Genomic DNA, 25,073 nt, shown 5'->3' with positions numbered 1-25,073 from the left:
CATTTTTCCTTGGGTACATTTAGATTTAATGGGAACTGTAGCAAATAATACGGTACATAAAAACACTGCAGGTTAGGCTGATAGTATATGAAATAAAATAATATACCGTATCATAATTGCTTCAAAACAAAACAGATGGTATTGATTCATTGTTGGCCATATTTTCAGAAATGATAATGGTAGCTACAAAGTGTCAAATTAGAATTTTGCCTCAGTTTATGGATACATTTCAATGTACCCAACAATACTAAACTGACTTGCAGGGGATGTGTTATTCACATTAGCTAACATGAAGCTGCAGTGCAGTAATGCAATTATTGTAAATTAATGTGTAAAGCCAAGTACATGAAAATGCATTATGTGCAAAAATTATTCTCATGACTTGCAATAATTTTTTGTTTTACATTTATGATCTGCAACTAGATAGCTTGAAACCACTTAATAGTATTATTTGTTCCTGCAAAAAAAAATAAAAAATTATATACACATAACATGCATGTTATATTTTTCTTTAAAGTTTTGATTACAGCATTATAAAATGTGTCAAGTCAGATGAAAAATGTAATACATCACAATGTAAATATGCAATATAGTTTTTATATTGTAATAATATGTGTGCCTGTGACCTTGACCAAAGCTGTTTGAGTAAGTCAGTGGCATTATTAAGGCACTTGACCCTGGTGCAAAATCTGAGCCCAGCTCCTCTCACAGTTCCCCACTCCTTACAACCTTTAGTACATATGATCATGTTACCAGCACTGCATAGCTTTCTGTGAAAAGGCAATACTGGTATTTTCATGATTATAACGAAGACAAAGCACAGTACCCAAGATCTTGTATGACATATGAGTCACAGTAAGGCCATTCAATTTTCTACACATTAATACAGTAATAAAGGGAATTTTTCTTGTATACTAAATGGGCTTTATTGTCAATGTTGATAAATGTCCCTGATTATTTATTTACTAATTACACATGAATTACACAATTATGCATGAACAGCACTGTCCATTTATTTGACACTATATAACAGAGTTTAAAAACATGAACAATTGAATGTATAGAGTAAAGAAGTATGACATATAATGACATTTGCCTGTGTGTATTTTACTTTCTATGGAATACTGCAGGAAAAAATCATGTGAAGTATGTATAAACATGCTGTGTAATGTGCTCAGATTTGACATTGGCAGAATGTTGTTCACTTTTATTAGGAGCAGATGGTGGGCCATAAGATACATTTCAACATCAGAGTGCACCTTATGTTGGAAATAGTTGAGAATGGCTTGAAAACACATTGTAAATATTGTTGCATTGTGCTTGCCTGCTACATTTACACATGGGCTTACGTAAGATTTTCGGTGATCAAAACTAAAGCTGGATTGGTTGACATACAAAGAGAGAGTGAAAAAAGTGCAAGAATATTCCAGACAGTTCTAGAAAATTTATTTTAGTACTAGCAATAGACTACGTTATTACAGTGGACCAATTGGAAGACACAAATGTCTGTGCCATAAGAGAACTTTAGTTAAATGAACAGAAATAATGTAGTTCATGTTTACAGTGGCTTTACACTTAAATGAACCGTCAATGAAACCTGTGAATGAAAATCCAGGATTGTATTACCACATTGCTATAATATCTTATTGACTTCAATTGTTACTGTGAGATGATGTTTGCAATCTCTTTATTAATGAATTCCATGATGAAGTTCCCAGTCTTCACAATTCAAACTTTAGCACAATCCAGAAAGACCTGAGTGCCACTATAGAAGTGAATGATTACATAGTTTATTTACATTGCTGCATATGATTGTCTTTATATAAATAAAGTGATGATAATAATAATAATAATAATAATAATAATAATAATAATAAATAATGTATGGAATAGATATAATTGAATGTAAAATGTCTCAGCACACTACATAAGCTAATAAATGTGCACAATTGTCTCTATAGATCTATTATCATCAACTTATTTTCTCAAATATGTTAGACTGTCTTCCATGTTACATAAGAAGTAGCAAAATAACTTCCTGTATCAATCATACCAATAATACATCCAATCCATTTTAAATCCAATTAAAGAGTTGGCTATAACATCTTCCATTGGCAGATAATAAGAGCAACGTACCCTTTTCAACACTGATGGTGAAATCTTCTTTCTTACAAGAGAACACACAGAAGGATTCTCTTGCACACATCTGCAGCAAGCAAAGAAAATTAAATTTAAATATGATTTGAGTTATGTCCGTCTTTTCAGCAGAAGCACCTTGTAAGTAGTGGACGGCTCACACTTACATTTGAAATATATGTATCTTTAAATGTGATGATAATTAAATGTTATTGTTTCTAAAGGCAATTTGTGATCCCAGAATTGCTCAAAATCGGTATAATTACCAAAAAATATTTCTGAAAATGAATCTTTCTGCTTGCCTAGCTTAATTTACACTAAAGTACTCTTGTTTCTTTGTCTGTTACATAATCATACAGAGCTTTTCTTGTCACTGTTAATTGTGTTTAATGTCTCTTAATTCAGCTTGTGGACATGGTCCTACACAGAGGCGGAACTAGTGAGCTGTGGGCTCTGCTGCAGGGAAGCGGGGAGAAGTGAACCTGGGCCCACAGCTTGTGAATTCCCAGTGCAGCAGGGCTCATTATCTCCATGGGCCCCAGTGCACCGCATCTGCTGCACCAATGGTAGATCCGCCACTGGTGCTACAGAAAATGATATAGACTGACATCACTGAGGGTGTGGGTAGTTCGAAAGAAACTGAAAATGACAGGCAAAGTGAAGATACACACGATCTCCAAAGTTTTCTCAGAAATGTACAGTCACAGCATAACATTGTCTAACCTATGAATGCTGCAGTAATTAACACAATTAAGCCAATACTTTTTAACTTTAGTGTCTGTCACTATATCTCTGAGGTGTGTGTTGCATCCAGGTTTTAGGGATTTTGTCACTGCCATAATAGCATACACCTACACATGGGGCAGATTCAATTATCCGCGTTGTTCTTCAGAACAACGCACGTGCGCATTATTACCGTTACTATGGTAATTTCTCTGCTGATTTTTACTCACAGCTCTATGAGCCGTGAGTAAAAATCAGCAGAAATTTTCTGAACAATCCCGTGGCCATTTTGTTCTAAAGAACAATGCAGGGACTTTATTGTGCCCCATAGAATACACTTGCCTGACATTTGACACGCAAATTCCAGTACAGTATATACTTTTTGTATTGTTTCCCCATATGAAACTGGAAGCCCAGCAAAAAAATGGTACAAAATAGAAATATTATAATTAAGTAAACTTTATTTAAAAAGTACACTGTGTACAGTTTGTACAGGCAGAATGCATCAGGCCATACATGTGGTTATCACTATAATACAACTTAAGACATTGAACTGATTTTGTTGGGCAAAATTTGTGTTAGAAAATCATATTAAGAGGCCATCTATGTTTAATTAGTAGAAGCAGATTTGCAGATTAAAGCAAACTAAATTTAGTTGGTGCCTCTTGCTTATCACTTACATTCTTCTGTCAGTTTGCATTTTTTAACTATACATGCAATTTCAGTGATGTAGCACCAAGAAAAATGTAAACATTCTTATTGTGTGGTTTATGTTAATCAAATATATTACCTGTAACATATAATATTGTATAACTTAAATGTTATTGCCTTGTATAATTGCTACCCCTGTGTCTAACACTAGAGGGAAGTACTGAGCATAACTGGTTTTATTTATATATTGATCTTTTATTTTGTGTATTATACTATGGTACAAGTACATGTATGTGCTAATGCATGAATAAATAGCGTCTAAGGACCAAATTTGGACTAAAATATTGGTGTATATATTGTATATTTTAATAAATAGTTTCTGCATTCTGCTTATTAATTTCAGCACAGCCAGAATCTCCTTTCTCACAGACTTGCAGGCACATTTGCTGTTTAACAAGGTGATTACCTATTAAGATAAATTTGTATGCAAATTAACAAAAAAAACACATGATCCAAATTAAAGAGAAGCTGGCTTTGATGAAATATTGCAATGTTAAGTAAGTGCTTTCAGCTACAATAATGAGGTTGAAAATATGTTTTACTGCAGGAATCAATGATATCTAAGCACAGAAGTAAGTTAATAACAATGGTTATTACAGCCCAGAACAAATTACTGAACAATCTATGAGCAGTTATCTGTATCTTGAAAGAAAGGAAATAGCTGATGCTAAAATGCACAATTCAAAAGATTGAAAAAAAGGCATGAAATGGAAATAAGCAAAGAAATATCTATATTTAAAAGCCAACAAAACCAAAAACGTCTAGTTCTTTTGTACTGTGCTCTAAATTATATTTTTAAACCCTTGGCAATGTCAATACATTTTGATACATTAATCGATTTTTTTTCAGTAGACACTAAAAATTGTTCAGGAAAACAGAACCAGGGATATAAAAAAACAAGATGGGGCACTCCAGGTAAAGACTGCCAAACAGATGCAAAACAATAATGATCCAATAATGACATGACAACTCCTATGCAGATACAGCCAAGTGTCCTTGTGAATGTCAGTGTCAGAAAAGAAGAGCACAGTAGAGTACTGTCAAGAATCACACAGGAAGTTTTGGATTCAAACAATCATACCAGTTTGACTCTACCTGATTTGGAGATGCAGAGTCTAATGAAGTAGGTACCACAGACCCCCTCAAGGAGGTATGTGCTTAGCTGCTATCCCTCCACAGGTCCTGACCCTCCAAACAGGTATTAAATGTGACCAGCAGGTAGATCAAACCAGGCGTGGGTGTATAGGTACACAAAGGATATAATCCTTGAAATCACTGGTGTGGATAGAATAAATAGGAACACACTGGAACAGATGGAATTAAAAAGGAACACACTGAAAAAGATGGAATTAACCAGGAATACACTGGAATAGATGGAATTAACCAGGAACACATTAGAACAGATGGCATTAAACAGGAACACACTGGATCAAATGGAAGTAGCCAAGAACACGCTTAAAGAGGCAGAAGCCAACTTATCAGGACAAGATATTTCATTAACCTCCACCATCTTGTATCCAAAGCAACCTTATATAGTGGGAGGCCATTGGGGAGCATATAGACCAACAACCAATAAGGAAGGAAGAAAAGAATCAAATAGAGACAAATTGGTATCTGTCATCTTTGAGTATCATCGACTGTGCCAGGAAGCAGAGGAACCCTTGTGCCATACAATGGAGATAGGTGAGCTCACTGGATCAGACTGATCATATTTGAATGTGTAGTAAATAAAATGTTTGTTCAAACACTGCTACAAAAAAAGAACACTTGTCAGGATAACAGGTTAAGTTCGATACATAATAGAAAACTAACCATATAGCAGCACTTTCTCAATATTGTCTTGGAAACAATTAATGAAGTTGCTGTAGAATAATTTAAAGTATAGTATCAACCAAGAAACATAACTATAGAGGACAGTACCGACTGGATCATTCTGCATACTGTACAAGGTATTTCTAAGTTTTTCCAAGCCCAGTACTTGCCTGTTTTAAGTTGAAACGCGTTGGTATAGAGCAGGTACACCTGTGAAGTGTAGCTCGAGGAGAAGCCCATTGAGACAGCAGCAGCCCGGGTGTAGTTTGATTTGTGTTTGGACACTCTTTACCTATTTACCATCTGGTAAGAGTATATACACACAGAGTTTTCTTACCTATGTGTTTTTAATATGAGCTAAGTTTATAAATGTGAGTTTATTTTGACTCAGACGTGGTTCCCTGTTTTATGCAGTATTACCCTATGGTATCCATCTTTATTCTCTTTATTGCATGACCTTATTATTTTGAAGTACTATACGGGTCTTATATGAAGAGGATACACTCTGGGAAACTGTGATTGTGGGGATAATTGGAAATTGAATATCACCGCACACATACAAGAACTGTGTCTGGAGATTCTACTGGGAGAATACCTGGTACTTAATTAGCACTCGAATCAGAAGAAGTTTCGGATTAGTGGATTTGTTAAGCTTGACTCTGACCTTGCAGTACCCTTAGGTCAACCAATCAGCTGCAGCTCAATCTCTCCAACCTCAAGATCCAGTTGGCCAAATTTAGCAAACTGATATCCCTGCACATAGAACATAATAAATAAATAAAAAACAGAACCTGATCAGCACTATTTTTGCAGCTGCACTTTTATCATGCAGGATTGACAACCAGTTTCCAAAAAGCTCAAAAGACCTGTAAAAGTTTTATATAAGTTTATTAATGACTTATTATTAAACCAGTTTCTCATTCTATTTCAGATCCTATTTCTTTGTTTTTATGAATCCGTCGATTTAAGTCCCATTTTCTTTCAAATGAACAAAACAATTTGGTAAGCTTCATTATGGCCATTCGGAATCTCAAATTAATGCACAAAACAAAATCTTCAAAGTTTGCTTTTTGTTATAATTAATGAACATAAGGCATCCTACTGACAATACTATTTTGAAGGTTTTGCCTGATCTTAACTGTCTCTAGATCCTTTTCTCTGCAACGATGGTGAATTGCGTGTAAACAGCAGTAAACATTTCTGGGAAAGCCTGTACATGGCAGGAAAAGGGATGTGACAGAAAAAACAATGAACAAAATAAACAAAAAACATAAAACGTTTTGGTTTCAGTATTACTTTTTTGTTCAAACGTTTTTGATCAATAAAAACAAATACAAATGAAGAAAAGATTTGGAAAATAGAACTATTGGGCAAACTGCTAAAGTTATTTGCCAAATAAAACACACATTAAATAAATATACCCGTTCTCTCATGACTCATTTAATACATGAATAATGCAGAACTTTAGGGAAGTGGGGGGTGGAGTCATATTTTGTGTGCCCCTACAAAGGTGAGCATGCATCTTTGCAAGTGCATAGCTTTAATACAGGAATTATTGAGCAAAACTATGCTATACAACTATGTTGTATTCCATTACAAGCGGATCTGAAGAAACATCTCCTGTTGAATACTGGTGTAGGTATGCTCTGCATATGCAATACTTGCCGTATTAAAACAGACACAACACAGTGCAGGATACGAATAACACATATGAGCCAAATAAAGTCCCTGCAGAATACACAGAAAAAAATATATTGTCACCTATTAATAATATAATCATTAAGAAAAAGACTATGGAAAAACACCAAAAACTTTTAAACTTTTTTTTCACAAAATACATCAAGATGTTGTCAATGCGTACTTTATATAAAATGCTTTTTTACATTTGCTCCTAATTGCAAACACATGTTGTGCCTTATATACACGTCCACTATCACTATCAATCGCACTTACACCTGTCCTGTAGCTGGTGCAAATGCTATGACTGAAAAACACATACCCTAAAGATGCCTAAAGTGGACACTGGTGCATACGCTCGTCCTTGGCACGCCCTTGCTGTACATTGCCTATGTACATATACCCCTTTCCCTCCCTGTTCTGCCCTTCAAATCGCAGGCAGTCGGGAGTGTCATTTACGTGCGGATTGTGTTCTTTGGGGTAAATCTATGGTTTTGTACATGCGCAGAGTGAAAATTCACGAAATAAACCACATAAATGGACTTACGTTCCTTAATAAATCCGGCCCACTGAGTCCAGGGGCGTAGTTTGGGTTATACCAAAATGGCATCAGGAGAGAAAGTCTAGAGGCGTGAGTGTAGATTCTTTTGCATCATATTCATATTACAAGAGACAGACAATCACTGAGGGGAGTGATTGTAAAGGTAAAGCATAAAGATGATTCGATTTTCACCTAGGGAAGAGTGCCACTAAATATGTTATGCAGGATTTGCTGCATAGAAGAGATTTTTAAAGCTGGGAACATCCAAGCCACCAGACAGCCCTGAGCATTTTAGCAAATGTAATCTGACCCTCTTTTTTTATCAAACAATATAAATGAAATGATAATCTGCTGGTTAGTGACAAAGGTCCTGATGTTTATTGTCAGTGTCTAATAGCCTTGGAAGAACATGTGTCATAGCCTTGGAAGAATATAATTGTGACTGACAGGATACAGCCAATCAACTAAATGAATACTTGGGCAGCACGGTGGCTCAGCGGTTAGCACTTCTGCCTCACAGCACTGGGGTCATGAGTTCGATTCCTGACCGTGGCCTTATCTGTGAGGAGTTTGTATGTTCTCCCTGTGTTTGTGTGGGTTTCCTCCGGGTGCTCCGGTTTCCTCCCACAATCCAAAAACATACTGGTAGGTTAATTGGCTGCTATCAAAATTGACCCTACTCTCTGTCTGTCTGTCTGTGTGTGAGTGTGTGTCTATAGTAGGGAATTTAGACTGTAAGCTCCAATGGGGCAGGGACTGATGTGAATGAGTTCTCTGTACAGCGCTGCGGAATTAGTGGCGCTATATAAATAAATGATGATGATGATGATACAATATCATCAGCATAGTTATCTTTACAGTAAGCCTTTTTGATCCACAAAGAGGCTTAAAGATCTGAAGCCAATTCCAGCTAGGCCACTGCACCAGGGAGCGTGATACACTTATGAGCGTCTGTCACTAGTGTACTCAATTTACATGCCCCTGATCCACCTTTCCAAGCATAAGGGACTTCAAGTGCAAGTTACAAACAACAAATGCAACCACATTTTAATGTACAAATGCAGTGTGCCTAAAACAAAATTCTGGGCCGCAGTTGGACTTATGCCCAACTCTGAATCATGCCCTTAGTGTGATATTAAAAAAAGGGTACTGTACAATGATAAGTGTAACATTACATTGATTTGACACAAATACATAGACTGTGATAAGTAGGACCCAAATTATATAGCATGACAAGCTGAAAATACAAATTGTTTCTTTTTTGAGCAGAGATATTTTGATGTGAACATTCAAGAGGTCATTTGGGATTTGCAAAACTTTTTTCTCTTTAGTAATATCATATTTTTCGATTTGCATGGTGTCCCTATTTATGTGCCAAAGTTTAGATAGCATGCTTTTCCATGCCAGGATGGTAATATTTGTGGAAGTACAAACATTCCTTGCTAAGTGTGGAGGCATGCTTCCAGTTTTGTGGACTTGTGCAAAAATGCATTTTTGGATTGCAGATCTAAATTATTGAAATATGATGTAGTTGATAATATGCATTTTTAGGGGTGATATTTGCCTTTGCAATGGCACACGGTCATTTCCACTGCTCAAAAAGCAGTTAAAGGTGGCATCAGTTCAGAGCTAGCAGAGATCAAACTTTGTACCTATACTTATAATAAAAACACTCTTTGCCTAATTGCATAGTGATCCTATAGCTAGGTGCTTGCCCCAAAGGTATAACTTAAAGTTTTATCACCTTTGGCGAGAAAGAAAATTGCCGCCCCCTAGCCCTCAATTATAACCAATTTAACCTAATATATTCCTAAATTTCTACCCTTCAGTGTTGCTCCCTGGGCGGTCACCCCTATTGCACAGCCCTAGTTACCGCCCTGGCTTGACCTGAGTACAACTATCAACCAGTTTTATAACTGTTATGATTCGAATAGAGGACCACGCTTTTAAAAAAGGTGTCTTTGAATGCTTTACCTCTGAAAACCCTAAAAATGTATATGCTTTCCTCGTAAATATTTCACAATATTTTTCTTGTTCTATATGTGTAGACAATTGCACAGCATCACAGCTTTTATTCTTTGTTTTCAGGATGCAATTATCAGTGTATACAGTGCTATCAGTGATAATAGCAAAGCATATAGGTGAACCCTTTACAAAAATTCCTAAGCGTCATGAACATATACTATCTTTGTTTGTATGCTGGCAGGTGTGTTTGCCCAACAAGCCCAGCTTACCAACTCCCAGCAGAAATATTTACAAATACAATATGATATCAGACAAAAAAAATTGAATTCCTGACTGTCAGTGGAAACATAGAGTACAAACCACAATTCTGCTAGGCCCAGAATATATTTTGTCCCTAACAATGATGCTTTCCTTTAACAGCATGGGGTAAATGTATCAATCTGCGGGTTCTTCAACACCCGCGTGTTCAGCCTCTTCCGCGATTAAATTTTAAGCGGCGCTGCATTGTAAAGGGAAGTTAACCCTTTACAATGCAGCGCCGCTTGAAATTTAATCGCGGAAGAGGCTGAACACGCGGGTGTTGAAGAACCTGCAGATTGATACATTTACCCCCATAGCTGCTATGTATATCAGAGCAATGGCTTAAAAAAGAGTTGCTTAATCACAGAAGAACTCAGCAATTCAGCTCAAAGAAAAATATTGAAAGTATAATAAATATTTGAAGATTTCATTTTGTTTTTAAGCTCCATTTTCTGCAGAATAATTTATCAACATCCAGTACACACAGAATTACTTGCTACAGCAAACATTACATAGTCATAAAACACTGCCAAAACTTACTGAAAATATGTATGTTCTATTCTTCATAAATACATTATTTACTTTAGCAAACTTCAATTTTGGCACAGTGAGTACATTTGTTTGATTCTAAATGATTTTTTTATTCTGGAAAAATATGCAGAGTGTCTGAGTGTACATCTGGGAAGTAAGAGAGTAACATGTAGTGCTGTTCTTGGAGATTGCTGAAATATACTATTCACATTTAACTAATGTTTTTATAGTAGTCAAATTACTCTATGAAGTTAAGGCTACATTATTAATTTACCATGTAATTATATTTAAAATGACTTAGCAGCAATCAGACAATTTCTATGACTAAAAGGAAAGATCTGTAGAAAATGTTGCAAATATAACTAATGTTTACATTTAAAGTGGAAGTCTACACTTGCTGAATTATTTGCTTTGGATGTTATTTTATGGTCCAGATTGAAGAATGAAGTGAACTATCATCATCATCATCATCAGTTATTTATATAGCGCCACTAATTCCGCAGTGCTGTACAGAGAACTCATTCACATCAAACTAATACACCAACTATTAAAAACTATGGGGTATATTTACTAAACTGCGGGTTTGAAAAAGTGGAGATGTTGCCTATAGCACCCAATCAGCTTCAAGCTGTCATTTTGTAGATGATAACTGGAATCTGATTGGTTGCAATCGGTAACATCTCCACTTTTTCAAACCTGCAATTTAGTAAATATACCCCTTTGATTGATTTCTTAAAGCATATAAACAGAATAAAAAAGTGTGGCAGTGCATTAAATGAGTAATCAACTCATTTATTCAAACTTTGTACATTTCACTAATGTAAATTACAATTAAATATTACCAGTCCAACCCCAACCACACTACTGAATTTACCACCGTCATCCCAGTTCTATTAATAAATTTTAATTTCAGTGAAATGCAATTTTACAAATACCATGAGACATGACATTCTGTAGTATGGCAAAACAAAATTAGAACTCATTTTACCTTTGAAATTTGATTTGCACAAAAAAATTATATTTTATAGACATCTAGCGTGCTGTTGCGCTTGTCTCATTGATGTGCACGTACAGAAGTGCACCACATTTGTCTTGCCCACTCACATAATCTCCTATGTGAGTATTGTGTGGCCAGATTGGCAGGCAATGACCATCATATTCTGCCATTTGTTCAATACAATTGAGCTCCATCTCTGTAACAGATTACATTTTTATTTTTTTATATCAACAGAGAACCATTGTGTTTGATTTAGGGCACTCTTAGGATATCTTAATAATAAAACATCTTAAAGTTTATTGATATGCATTAAAAATGTAAGTATCTAATAATCAGTAGCAGTGAAATATTAAAATTGTTGATTATGAATAGAGCCAATGAATAGTTGATATAGAACTGTTAAAACTAGCAATAAATGCTAGTACGCGCCGTTCTTTCCAATAATGTGTAGATCAGGGTCTTAAAGGGTTAATAATCTGTACCCTTTATTAATATAGTTTTATAGCTAATGGTTGGGCTCATTAGAATATTATGTTGAGCACTCTGGTAGTGCAATAGTATTGCCACGGTATTGTACCCCCCCCTTTCCCATATGAGAGAACACTATCCGTGCAACAGTAATCCTCGTGTATGGTCCGCTATTGGTTTAGAAATTTCAATAAACTTCTAGTATTCCAGATGTAGGAGATATTAAGGCAAAAGTATCTTATAAGATGGTCTTTTGTTTTGTATCTAAGTTGATTAATATGTATCACCTATTAGAAACAAACCAGACACATTGTTAATTCTAGCCCCAGCACTGCAACGGTCTGCATGTCAAGCTAAATCTCTATCCCACGAGTAAGTCCGTGAGACGGCTTAGAGGTCTGAGATGTGTCTTCTAGTAGCGATTAAATGATCTATTGTCATTAGAGGTACAGAGCCCAACCATAGATAGCCCGCTCCCTGCTGATTTCTAATGATTATTAAATTATATTAAACATATTGGAGAGAAACGGCGCGTGTATCGCCGACGCGCGTTTCACTACAAATAGCTTTCTCAAGGCCTAGATCATTTAATCGCTACTAGAAGACACATCTCAGACCTCTAAGCCGTCTCACGGACTTACTCGTGGGATAGAGATTTAGCTTGACATGCAGACCGTTGCAGTGCTGGGGCTAGAATTAACAATGTGTCTGGTTTGTTTCTAATAGGTGATACATATTAATCAACTTAGATACAAAACAAAAGACCATCTTATAAGATACTTTTGCCTTAATATCTCCTACATCTGGAATACTAGAAGTTTATTGAAATTTCTAAACCAATAGCGGACCATACACGAGGATTACTGTTGCACGGATAGTGTTCTCTCATATGGGAAAGGGGGGGGTACAATACCGTGGCAATACTATTGCACTACCAGAGTGCTCAACATAATATTCTAATGAGCCCAACCATTAGCTATAAAACTATATTAATAAAGGGTACAGATTATTAACCCTTTAAGACCCTGATCTACACATTATTGGAAAGAACGGCGCGTACTAGCATTTATTGCTAGTTTTAACAGTTCTATATCAACTATTCATTGGCTCTATTCATAATCAACAATTTTAATATTTCACTGCTACTGATTATTAGATACTTACATTTTTAATGCATATCAATAAACTTTAAGATGTTTTATTATTAAGATATCCTAAGAGTGCCCTAAATCAAACACAATGGTTCTCTGTTGATATAATACTTTGTATTCTGTGTGGGAGCACCTTTTCTGGGTTTTGTGAATCCATATAAAACAAGAATAAATTAAATAATAATAAAAATATAACGGAATTAATGAAACACATATAACCCAGAAAATATTAGGATTTTCCTGGTGCGATTTATTCAGGTTTCTTTTAGACTATTTTTATTTTTTTGCCCTCATTTTACTTTAGCCCTGATAAACTCTGTATAGAGGCAGGCTGGGATGGGGGCAGGGGGGCATCTGCCACTCGGGCTGGTCCAATAGTGGGCTGCCTTGGGCTGGGTCACTGGGCCACTTGAATTGTTTTTCTTTACAATGTTCCTAATAGACTTCCAAGTCAAGTCTTGCCTCCAAGCTAAAATTTGCCAGCCCTTTCCTGACTGTACATTATGCATCTGAAACAAACAATCATGCCAAACAAAACCTACACTGTGTTTAAAATTCAGTTTTGTTTTGTTTTTTAAATTAAGTACATGGCTTAGCTTTTACTCATTGCAGTTATGAAGCATTAATCAATTATTTGTAATTTATGAAAACCTGGACATTTTCTGAAATTTAGTATGCTATGAATTACATTCTATAGAAATGTCATTGGTGATATTGTACATTTGATATCATCCATAATTCACTTTTCTGAACAAAGTGACTACAAATTTGCTATAATAATGTATGGTAGCTAAAAAAACTTAATCTATATATTCTAGTCAATCTTCTAACTGATGTAAAGGAGCTTTAGCAATGCATTAATAGTTGTGATTAGAATGCTTGTACGAGATCCATATTGTTTCTTAAAGTGTTTTGTTGAATGGGTACAAATACTTGAAATTCACAGGCATTTTCAGAATTTTTGATATACCAAAAATCTAAATTCAAGAATGTTGAACAAGTTTGATCATGTCTAAGCCTGTTCGATAATACTTGATCTGTGTTGATAAAACTTGAACTAGAGATGATCAGGCTCGGTTTTTTGAAAACCGAGGCCCCACGAACTTAGGCAATCCGAGTACCGAGCTGAGCCGACTCGGGACTTTCACGTGTCCTCAGCACAGAAATCCAGGCAAAACATCATTGGCGCATCGTTGGATCACGCAAGTTTTGGATTCCATAAGTACCGGCCTCCACGGAGATCTGGCGCCATTTCACAGACAGACATAGGAGAGGTAGCAGCGTTCTTGACAGTCTCCAGTGCCCTTTCTCAGCGTCATTGCTCACACAGAAACAGGAGGGGTGGCAGTGTTCTTATCAGTCTCCAGTAACATTATTCTGTGACATTGCTCATACAGAAACAGGAGGGGTGGCAGTGTTCTTATTAGACTCCAGTGACATTTCTCTGTGCCATTGCTCATACCGAAATAGGAGGGGTGGAAGTGTTCTTATCAGTCTCCAGTGACATAGCTGTGTACCATTACTCATAGATTAACAGGAGGGGTAGCAGTGTCCTTGTCACTCTCCAGTCACATTGCTGAGTGCTGTAGCTCATACAGAAACAGGAGGGGTGGCAGTGTCTTTGTCACTCTCCAGTGCCATTGCTCAGTTGCACTGCTCACACAAAAACAGAATGGGTAGAAGTGTTCTTGTCAGTCTCCAGTGCCATAGCTCAGCTCCATTGATACGGAAACTAGCTGATGGCACCAGTCATAATGATTCTAATCTACTAAAGCCTATTCTCAAGGGCATATTGGGTTTAAGTCAGGGAAACTGAAATCCAAGAAAACAAGCTTTTACATTGGTTAAGAAAAAAACACCTCTCTAATAAAGGGAAATTTTACTGTAGAAAAGCATAAAATTACCAACATGCCATTCTACCCAAAATATTAACAAGCATACTCAGCTAGCCTTCTTCTCTCTCGTTAGATCTTAGCACACTGTCATCATCCTCACCCTCATCAGTGTGTACATCATTTTTACACAATACTAATTCATCCCTGCTGGAATCAACAATTACAGAAGTCTCTGTACTTTGATGTGATTGCCTGTAATGGCCTTCCTTGTGGAATTTGTAGTTCATTTTACGGCAGAGCAGTCATAACTTTTGGGCAATTCTTTTAGATCAGATCAAATGTCAAAATGTTATGCTTACTCATCTGCATCACCACTGGGTGTCTTGGGAAAGCTAAGTTTTTTCCTAGTAGCAGTTGCCAGAGAAACTGAGGGAGGAGATGTCATTGTGACATGTACCTTTTGAGCTGTCTGCTTGCAGACAAGGAGCTCATTGCATCTCTTGAGATCTGGGTCAGTTGGAAAGAAAGAGAAGACATAGCTCTTAATCCTAGGATAAAGCACAGTTGCCAAAATGTAGTGATCCGATTTCAAGATATTGATAACTCTTGGATCATAGCGAAGTGAATAAAGTACTTGATCTACAAGTCCAACATACTTAGCGGAATTGCTTTGTTTCATCTCCTCCTTCAATATCTCTATCTGCTTTTCCAAAATTCTAATTAGGGGGATCCTTTGACTCATGCTAACAGTGTCTGAACTCATTTAACAGATGACTATTTCGAGTGGTTTCGGCACCTTACACAACACGGAAACTATTTTCCACTGCGCTGGAATAAAGTACATTACCCCTCAAATTCTATTCTTCTTGCAGCTGCTGTAATCTCCTACATGCTGTTGCAGAATGACGAAAATGACCCAAAATATTTCAGGACACCGACAGCATCTCCTGCATGTCACTGTCATTTTTTAAAAAGCTCTGTACCACCAAATTGATTGTGTGAGCAAAACAGGGAATGTGATGGAATTCTCCCAGCTGCAATGCTCTAACAATATTGTTGGCATTATCAGAAATCACATATCCTCAGGAAAGTCCAAACAGCCCTGTTGCAATAACATCCCTTAGTTTTTCAAACAGGTTGTCAGCTATTTGCTTCTTAGTGTAGCCGGTGATACACAAATTTTGGATTTGCATCTTGATGAGGGGGATATTTGTGTAGCTGATGGTGGCAGTTATGAGGATGTTGAGGAGGATGATGTTGTTTGTGTAAGTCTTGTACCAGTGGAAACAGTTCTTGCCAATGATATGAAGAAGGCCATTGTCATGCCTGGGCATAAGACCAAAAAATCCACCTCTTATGTGTGGAATTATTTTTACCCAAATTCTGATAATAGTTGACTAGCCATTTGTAGTGTTTGTAAAGCCACAGTCAGTAGAGGTAGGGACCTTAACTATCCGGGAACCTCATCTATATTATGCCATTTGAAGCGAGTTCATGGCAAGCTGTTGGGAAAATCGGAAACTTATGCTTAAAATATAACAACAAGCAGTCCAGCATCAGCTAGGTCCCTTCTCTCAGCTTAACCATCTAGGAACGTTATCCATGGTACGCCATTTGTAGTGAGTTCCAGCGGGGATAAATTAATATTTTGTGAGGATGATGTACACACTGATGAGGGTGAGAATGAGAGCTGAAGATGATGACAACATCTTACCACTGTAGAGTTTATTGACAGCACTGTAAGTTTACCTGCCTTAAGCCCATTGTTAGCTTGTTTTGTGGGGGGCCAAACAAACCAAAAGTGGCACTCCTTGTTGCTGATGTGCTTGGATTGTTAAAGTGTGCATGTCTTTTTTAAGATCCAACATAAGGGTGGGTGTATGGGCCCAAGGACAAATCCATCTAGCACCACTTTTCTTTCCTGACACTGCTGTGTGGCACTGGCAATGTTTCCTAGGTGTGATATAAACTGCTGTGTGTTTGTGCCATTACTCTAACCAGCCTCCTGCTGCAGTCTTAAAGTTCATTGATAGCACTGTGAGCTTAGCTGCCTTAAGCCCATTGTTAGCGTGTTTTGTGGGGCTCAAACAAACCAAGCACTTCAGACACAAAAGTGGTAATCCTTGTCGCTGACGTGCTTCCTTTGTTAAACTGTTCCTGCAACCCCTCCGGTTTATGTGTGAGTTTGTTAAACCTTTTTAACATATGGGTGGGTGAGAGGTCCCATGGACAATTCCATCTTGCACCACTTTTCTTTTGTGCCACTGCTGTGTGGCAATGTTTCCTAGACGTGCTATGAACTGCCGTGTATTTTTGTCGTTACTCTGTCGCCTAGCATCCAGCTAACTCACTGCAGTCTTTGGCCGAAAGTGTATGAAAATAATATTGTAACCTGTGAGGTGGTCAAATTTGACTGGAAATGTCTGGAGATTAGTTTTATTGTGGTTAATAATAATTTAGGAACAAAAGAGAGCAAAATTATGTGATTTTAGCATATTTTAGCAATTTTTCAAAAAAATATACATCTAAAACCAAAACCAAAACAAACAAGAGCAGTTTTGCCAACACCAAATCCAAAACACAAAGTTAATACAGTTCCAAAACCAAAGCCAAAACCAAAACACAGGGGTCAGTGAACATCTCTAGCTTGAACCAGTCTCTCAAATGATCAATCTAGTTTTTTTTATAGAAAGCAATGTTCCAAAAAATTATAAACTATGTTTTTTGACATTTCCACTTATAAAATGTCATTCATTTTGTGTTATTGTTTGCGGGCGTTGAGACATAGAGTGATTAAAAAAAGGAAAATAGCAGGTATGACGCATCTGATTTGTAGATGGGCACATGTGAGGAAAATATATGCATGTTGTTGCATATATTTGAGTGTGCATATTTTTCCACTGCATATAACCATCATAAATGACCCCAGTGTGTAATATAAAGTTATGCAAAATAAAGTTGCACTGACATATTTAAATTAGACTGTGATATTCTATATTCTATATGGTGGGATTACCATTTTGCAAATCAGTTAATGAAAAAGTGAGATTACCATAACATTGAATAAGTATTTTACTTTAGAGAAATACACTACCTTGCATTTCAGAAAGAAGCTGGCAACACATTTTGCTTTATCAAAAATAAGTAAATTGTTTATTAAACAGGGGGAAATTATTATTTAAATAGCATAGTATGTATCCAATTTGGAATGAATCAGAAAGTGAATCTAATCTGTTTTATGTAAATGCAATTGATGTATTTTTTATTTACCATATGTTGGATGCTACATACTGTATTCTTATTAGAATGTATACATATTACAGATCTCCTTATTTCCTAATATACATGTTTATATCCTGATTCAACAATTATTTAACGATTTTGCTCAGTCTGCAGATTATTACTGTATATGCAGTTTGACTTTTAAGAAGTTATCGGTCACATTATCTACATCCTGCATTTACTTCTCAAACAATTTATACTTATGTCTAAGCCAAATCTATTATCCATTCTGATATTATTTTTAATTGGCATTCTGCATTTGCATTATTTCTTCTTCTTCTTCTTCTTCTTCTTCTTCTTATTATTATTATTATTATTATTATTATTATTATAATTATTATTATTATTATTATTATTATTTTACCATACTCATGCTCCTTTGCTTTGGTCCACAGGTGGTTTAATTATTTCCTTTAAGGATAACATGCACTGTTAGGGGTCCTGAGACCTGGGTTTGAGAAACACTGAGATTCATGGCCTTTTTTTGCTTATAAAAAGGCAAAAGAGGAATTTGCCCAGGTAACCCTAGGTCTGGCAAGCTACAACTGGACTTTCTATCAATGGATCCTGCATATGTATGCCTCTTAAAGATGCTTGTATAAGAGGTGATAAAGATTGCTTGACTAAGTAATCCTAAGGAGTTCTTAGTGAATTGCAAAGTAATTTAATGTTATTCAAAGTAATTCAATGATAGAATGTAAAGCAAAAGTCTTTTTTGAGGAAGTAACTGAGACAAAGATGGTGAATGCTACAATTAAAGTGACATATCTCTTCAAGATTAAGGAGTTTGTGGATCTGCCAGATGAATAGCGTTCATATCTACTAGTTATTATGAAGCTTTTATTAGCAATGTGAGCGTATTAGTTCTTTTTTCTAAAGTACAAAACCTAGATAGTTTTCTTGAAAAAGCTCTATGGTCTGTAACTGTTTCTTTTACTTTCTTCAAGAATAGTTTTTCCTATACATAATCCTCTTTCTGAAAATTTGAGATCCCTTTTCCTTCTCATCCTCACTGAATTCATTGCCCAGACTGAATATATCTTCTTTCCCTTTTCACTATATAACATAACATTTGGGGCCTCAACTCTTTGGGTAATTCTTTTCACCACCTAGCTGGGTTCCTTATAGTCTTCCTGTGAAGACAAATATACTGAAATTATAGTTAATTTACTAATATTGCCTTTGATGTCAATTTTTCCCTGAACCATAGTAACCCATCAAACTCTTGCTTTCATTGTCTAACAGAATAAAAAGAGGAAGAAGAGAGGTTGGAGTAGAACAGGAACTGGACTTAAGAGGTACTTTTGGGGATTGTGCTTCCTGTTTGTGGCAGTGCATATAGAAGGATGTTTGTACCCCTAATAAAAAAACAGATTTAATTCAGCTCTGCCCTTATTCTCTCAGTCCTCACCTTTTGGAGTGGTCAAATGCCAGCGGTACAAATTTAATAACAGTAATGACACAGATCTTCCCTATTCCAACATTATTAATTGGCATTGTGCATTTGCATTATTTATTTATTATTATTGTATTACCATATATTTTAAGGGATTAGCCATGGACTTCTAGTACCTTGTAGGCAATTTGATGTATCGTGCAACCCCATAAATACTAGCTGTAAATCTAATGAAATGTTTCTTGTGATCAGAAAATTGATAGACATCAGCGATGCATATTATGTATTTGAATGTATACTCTATTATGAATATTATGAATTTGTGACTTGCATAAATAGGGATTATAGATTGATGTTCTTTACAGTCAGGTTCCAAACCATTTTTCTGTACTAACTATTGGATGTAACTATTTATTTCAGTGGATTCATTAGTAAATGGTCAAATACTGCTACATAAATATATTATCTGTTATGTGAGTACATGTTAAATGTAGTGAATGGACATTTTAGTACTGATTTATTTTACTTTTTATGAGTATTTACAGTATTTAATTCTACTCATTTTTTGTAAACTTGCCCATTTTCCCTTCTACTTCCAAGTCATGTTTCAATAACTATTTCTTTCAGTGTGAAATATATGTTCTACATCAATTATTTCCAGAAAGTTTCAGAAGCTTGAATGAACATAATCTTTGCTGGATGTTATGTACAACCTTTCACTAAATGTGATCAACTGGTAGCACCAGAATCATTTGAAATGGTATGTGGACCGATCACGTTTTTGTTAAGGTGTTACGTTATATTCAATTTTAGTCTTTTTCCTGAGTTTAAATATTTATGCTCTGGCTATATGGTACTTGCCATATACAGAGAGACAGAATACACTGCACAGTACACACACTGCAAATGTGCAATAAAAAGTCCCATTAGAACGCATGGAAAGTAAAAATTATTAACTACATTATCAGCTCTTAAAACTATAATCATAAATAAAAATACATTAAAAAATATATCATTCTTTTACATGAAATACATATATCAGGATATTCTTAATGTGTACTATACATAAAAAGCATTTTTTACAATTTTGTTTTACTGCAAACACATGTTCTGGCACGCATACACGTTCCTCATCATTATCAATCGACACCTACATCTGCCCTGTGGATGGTATACGTGAATTGGCTAAAAATCACATACCTCAGAGATGCCTAGAGCTTGAATTGGATGAATATGTATATGAATATATACTCTTGCCCTTGGAACACCGTTACTGTAGATTGCTTATGTGCATACGCTATAGATGGGTGCTGACCTCCGTGTTTTGGTTTTGGATGTGATTTTGGTTCTATAATGCGTCCGTGTTTTGGTTTTGTGACAGGTTTTGTCAAAAAATCACATAAGGTTTTGATTTTGGATCTGGATTTCATTAAAAATTGGGAAAAATAGGTGAAATAATGTCATTTTGAGCTGTTTTTGCTCCAATATTACTAATTATTGCATTAACATTCATTTCCAGCCATTTCCAGTCTATTTTCTAATGATCCTTTCACATCCTTTCACAGTTTTCACAATTTTTTTGCCAAAGTCTGCAGTGAATTGTTTTAATGAATGATATTGTAACTTTGCCTTCATTTCATTGGCTATCTTCGAATCAGTTCAAAAATTATTTAAACTGCATAGTGTGTTAATATCTCCATTTCATTGCACCCATTCCTTTATCATGTCATGACTTCCTAGCAACTGTCATAAGTATTCAGAACTAGCAGGAGAGGTCTTCACTTTTAGCAGCCGCGTTGGATGCACTTCAGGTACACGGATGCCCCCAGGACTTTATTCAACATAGTAAAAGCTTATGAGCAGGAACTAGTAGCATGGAGATAGAAGGCAGAGGTCAGGTGACTCAGTGCATGGATAGCAATATTAAGGCCAGAGGTCATGGGTCAGCAATGAGCAGGGATAGTCACAAGCAGGCCAATAGTTCGGGGCTGGCAGCAAACAACCAACTGGAAGACTAAGCATTCCCTACTGTTTAAACTGATAGGGACCAATCAGAAATGGGACCAATAGCACATCCCCCACGTCCGCTGAGAAGGCAGCAATAATTTAATTACAGATGCGCAGCCCGGCTGCCTGTTACTAGCCAGGATACAGCAGTGAGAGAGGCACCCCATTGCCCTGGCAATGATCGGGATGCAAAGGACCAGAAGAAGTGATGTCCCAGCTGCCAGGGCAATGGCGGGACACAGCCGCAACCTGGATACACTCATGCCGTCGCTGATAGCTGGATTGTTCATGATATATGATAAGTACGTGCAAAATCTGGCATCAGAGTGACTACACTTCTTCTTGGCGACCACTCTGCTGCAAGTTTCGGGCAGTTTCCTTTACACCGAAGGTGGACAAAGCACCTGCTGGGGGGAATGAACCTTCAGCCCTCCCCCCAGAAATATATAAAAATCTCCTAGTTTGATTCAGAAAGGCAGCATTACTGTACAGTTCTACCTCACTCCAAGGACAATGCCATCTTGACTTACACCATTTTACATTATGCCGTCTCATCAGCTTTTAAATGTCTACTAATGCCCCTGTCCATAGTGGCAGTATTGTGTCCCCTCTCATCTTCATGAAGGAGTTTGTAAATCTGCCATAGGTGCATTTGCTTTCTCCAATTAAATAGAAAAAGAAATAACCAGTCTATAGAGTTTTCTAACTCCATCACATAGCATAAATCAGCAGCCATCATATCTCCATCTCTACATGTATTCTTTGTCAGGGCCAAAATCTGTCCCTTTAATTTCTCAGAATGTGGACCTTTAATTGTATTGTCAAAACAATTTCACTCACCAGGATCTCAGGTCCTGTTACTTACCCCTTAGCTGTCTTCTAAGATGTTCCTGCGGTCCACAGGCTCTGATGGTCTCAGATCTCTCTGCATGATGTTGCTCAGTCTTTATCCACTCCAGAGATCCCTTCAAAACCAGTACATGGGTGTTGCCATCTCGGATTCAGTCACCTGCTCTCTCTCAGCCAGTTAGAGTACTGCTTCAGGTCAGCTGACTGCAACTTCCAATAAGGGGATAGCAGTTTCCAATCCAGGGTTCCCTCCAAATCAGTTCCTGGGTGCTGCCATCTTGGATCTAGTCACCTGATCCCTCTCAGCCCGGCTGACTGCAACCTCCAATCAGGTGACAACAGTTAATATAAAAGAACTTCCTGGAGCCTTAACCTATGGCCAGTGCAACGTTGATTCTTCAGATGCCAACCAGCTGCCCAGCAGTCTTTATTCTTCCCAGTTATTCCTGCTAAGACAGTGCAGTCTGCAATCCAGTCCAGTCCGGTTTAGCAAACCAGTTCCAGCATTCCGGTTCCAGTCTGGTCTCCTTTGCTAAATCTGACCACAATCTTGCTATTCTTCATTGCTTACCAGTATAAAGGGCCATTCATTTTCTCTAGTCTCCTGAACTCACAGCATCCACCATCTGTAACAGTCCTTTCTCTTCCATGCAAATGAACCTAATCAAGCCACCCACCTTTTTGCACACAGTCACCAGTTCTGCTCCAGAGACAACAAACCAGCCCAAGTACAGACAGTTTATCAGGCGTGACAGGTCTGTTTTGAGCAACCAAACCTGCATCAATGTGATTATTATACATACTTACATGTGTCGGGGTAAATATTGGCCTAACTGAATTGTCTGTTTTACACATTTCTTACACTTCACTAGTACATATAAATTTTATTTATATAGATTCCATATTTATGTACATGGGTCTTGGGGACCACCTCCGCTGCAAGTTTCAGGCAGTCCCCTTTACCCTTTACCTCATTGGACAAAGCTTCCTCTGGGGCATGGTTCTTCAGCCCTCCACCCAATAAATATATACAAGTCACCTGGTTTCATTCGGCAGGGCAGCATTATGGTACAGACCATATAAGTAAAACAAGCTTAGGAAAGCCCTGCTCTTGGCTGTCGAAGAATGCTCTGGCCATCAAAAATGTATAGTGTGTGTAGTCTTAAATGTTTTTTAGTATGGGTGCAGGCCAACTTTGTTTATCAGCATCATCATTTACTTATATAGTGGCAAGGTAAGGAAAGCCCTGCTCTTGACTATTGATGAATGCTCTGGCAATGTATTGTGTGCGTAGTCTTTGAAGTTTTCTAGTATGGGTGCAGGTCACTTTCGTCTATTAGTATCATCACATCATCATTTATTATATAGCGACAACAAATTGTGTAGCTGTTTACAATTGGGTATGTACTTGTCAAACTATCTACTGATGCCTCTGTTCATCTAATGACATCTGATTGTTACTGCCTCTTCACTCTCCATGATGCAAACTGTGTAATGTTCCAAATTTAGTATGTGCATATGATTTCAACATTTTTATCTCTTGCACCTTACACTAACATTTTTTTGTTATGCTCTGCTATGTCTCTGATAAAATCACCTATCACGCAATGAAACCCATCAGATTACTAGCTTTATCTCTGGTCCATGATCTGAGCAATTGGAGTGATTTCACTACCACTGTGGCCACTGTGGTCAGCTTTATTAAGGATTTTTTACAGTTCATGTGTCCATCCTGTGATTTGGATGCCTGAGTCATGCAAACAGCGTGAGAAAATCTTATATAGTGCCTCGCTAAAGGGAGGAGGAGCCGCATGCAGGACGAATCTAACACTGTGGGATGTTAATTCATTAAGTACACATGGAGCTGAGTAACATTCTACTTTGTTTTTATCAACAAATTTCCACACAGTTGATACTAAAAAGAGGAGGAGCTGCATACACGCCAGACGGCTTTAGTGTTGTGGGATGATTATCAACTCTGTGCACACGCTGCTGTGCGATATTTCAGCTTTTCCCCACCAAGGTGACTGGTAAGAACTCCGGTCTTTGTGAGCAGCAGCTCCGGTAAGACCCTCCTATATATATTTTCCGCTCACATTGTTGTCCAGCTATCTCCGATTCCAAGAACTGTTTTTTACATTCCGTGGTTTGGCCAAATGTGTACATGATATATCGATTGGAATAATCATTTAGCTCATATTAATGGGCAAGTATTAGAAAGTCATCTAGTTGATTATGAATTTTTCTCAAAGTTTATTTATATCTAGTCATTGGGCTTAAGAAACTAGTTGTACCTCCTTGTAGGAGTATATTTATGCACCTACTTTGTATATAGCCTGATATTCTATAATTGGCTAATGTTATATGGGATTTTTATAATGGTTTCATATGTAATTTTTAATAAATGTGTTATTCTACCGCAGTGCATTGATCTCTTGATTGATACCTTGCACACAGTTGCAACTGTCATTTTTGTGATATAACTTTTTTTATTGTTTAATTTATCTAATGGGCTTGCTTCAGTTGGTGGCATAGCAGATGACATTTTTTTGTGTATCAATGTGCGGTCACTGTAGGTCGAAAATGGCCAGAGAAAAGCCCTCACACACAAACACCTGTTTTTTAATATGGAAGTTACTGAAATACCCTTTGAAGTATAGAAAAGATTAGAATATATAGCTTTTTTGGGGTG

The sequence above is a fragment of the Mixophyes fleayi genome, chromosome 2 (assembly GCF_038048845.1).
Source record: "Mixophyes fleayi isolate aMixFle1 chromosome 2, aMixFle1.hap1, whole genome shotgun sequence".
Classification (NCBI taxonomy): domain Eukaryota; kingdom Metazoa; phylum Chordata; class Amphibia; order Anura; family Limnodynastidae; genus Mixophyes; species Mixophyes fleayi.
The sequence above is the reverse complement of the archived record's forward strand: the minus strand, read 5'-3'. Positions refer to the sequence as shown.